Below are 1,912 nucleotides of genomic sequence, written 5' to 3'. Positions count from 1 at the left end.
CTGAAGTTCATAATCGTCTAGAAAGAGAGTTGTCAACTGCAAAAGAGCAAGCTCTTGCCACATTTACAAGTATTGCTCTCCACACTGAACTTCCTGGTTCTTCACCTTCAAATTCGGAAGCAAGTTCAGACCAAGAAGAAGAAGAAGAGATGGCTGCCAATGAGTTCATGGGAGAACTTGATATCCCAACAATTCCAGCATCTCCTTCAAGCATTTTGCTGCCCACTGTAGCTCGAAATTATGAGCTTAAATCTTCTCATCTTAATATGCTGCCTTTCTTTTATGGTTTACCTAATGAAGATCCATTAACTCATATAAAGGATATTTTTAATGTTGTGAGTTCTTTTCCCTTGACAGGTGTGACAGAAGATCAACTTCGAATGAGAGTGTTTCCATACACTTTGAAGGATAAGGCGAAATATTGGTTGAATTCTTTGAAGCCTGGTTCACTCACTACATGGGCTGCCATTCAAAAGAAGTTCTTGGAGAAATACTTCTCCACGCAAAAGACCGACATGCTTAGGGATAAGATCTTGTTATTTGCACAGCAAGATGATGAATCGTTTTGTGAAGCATGGGAGAGATTCAATGGGCTGCTCAACCAATGTCCTCATCATGGGATTCCATTGAAGCTTCAAATGCCGTTGAACTTGAATTGTCCAATTTGGAACACCTATTGATTTCGGATCAAGCCCAAAACTTGGGCAACATCATAATATGGTGGGAGGAGTCATTTGGTTAGTTTTGAGTGAAATCCAATCGCTAGAAGTATGGAATACACCAACCACTCCAATTTGAAAGGAACTGCCGATGAACTTGAATTGTCCAATTTCTCACACCTATTGAGTTCGGATCGAGCCCCAAACTTGGGCAACATCATAATATGGTGGGTGGAGTCATTTGGTGAGTTTTGAGTGAAATCCAATCGCTGGAAGTATGGAATACACCAACCAGTCCAATTAGGAACGAACTGCCGTTGAACTTGAATTGTCCAATTTCTCACACCTATTGATTTCGGATCGAGCCCAAAACTTGGGCAACATCATAATTTGGTGTTAGGAGTCATTTGGTGAGTTTTGAGTGAAATCCAATCGCTAGAAGTATGGAATACACCAACCACTCCAATTAGGAACGAACTGCCGTTGAACTTGAATTGTCCAATTTCTCACACCTATTGATTTCGGATCGAGCCACAAACTTCGGCAACATCATAATATGGTGTCAGGAGTCATTTAGTGAGTTTTGAGTGAAATCCAATCGCTAGAAGTATGGAATACACCAACCACACCAATTAGGAACCAACTGTCGTTGAACTTAAATTGTCCAATTTCTCACACCTATTGATTTCGGTTCAAGCCCCAAACTTGGGCAACATCATAATATGGTGGGAAGACTCATTTGGTGAGTTTTGAGTGAAATCCATTCGCTAGAAGTATGGAATACACCAACAAATCCAATTAGGAACGAACTGCCGTTGAACTTGAATTGTCCAATTTCGAACACCTATTGATTTCGGATCAACCCCAAAACTTGGGCAACATCATAATATGGTGGGAGGAGTCATTTGGTGAGTTTTGAGTGAAATCCAATCGCTAGAAGTATGGAATACACCAACCACTCCAATTAGGAACGAACTGCCGTTGAACTTGAATTGTCCAATTTCTCACACCTATTGATTTCGGATCGAGCCAAAAACTTGGGCAACATCATAATATGGTGGGAGGAGTCAGTTGGTGAGTTTTGAGTGAAATCCAATCGCTAGAAGTATGGAATACACCAACCACTCCAATTTGGAACGATCTGCCGTTGAACTTGAATTGTCCAATTTCTCACACCTATTGATTTCGGATCGAGCCCAAAACTTCGGCAACATCATAATATGGTGGGAGGAGTCATTTGGTGAGTTTTGAGT

At 41.0% G+C, this 1,912-nt stretch overlaps 1 non-coding gene across 1 annotated transcript; it reads right to left on the bottom strand.

Annotated features, from left to right (window-relative positions):
• Positions 1-515: 515 nt before the first annotated feature.
• Positions 516-622, bottom strand: LOC148297682 (small nucleolar RNA R71). Its single transcript, XR_015833210.1, has one exon. It is a non-coding gene; the product is annotated as a small nucleolar RNA R71 (small nucleolar RNA).
• Between the last annotated feature and the right edge of the window lie 1,290 nt (positions 623-1,912).

This window comes from Prunus avium, chromosome 1 (assembly GCF_965620075.1).
Source record: "Prunus avium chromosome 1, drPruAviu1.hap1.1, whole genome shotgun sequence".
Taxonomy (NCBI): Eukaryota; Viridiplantae; Streptophyta; class Magnoliopsida; order Rosales; family Rosaceae; genus Prunus; species Prunus avium.
This window is presented reverse-complemented; position numbering and strand designations above follow the sequence as displayed.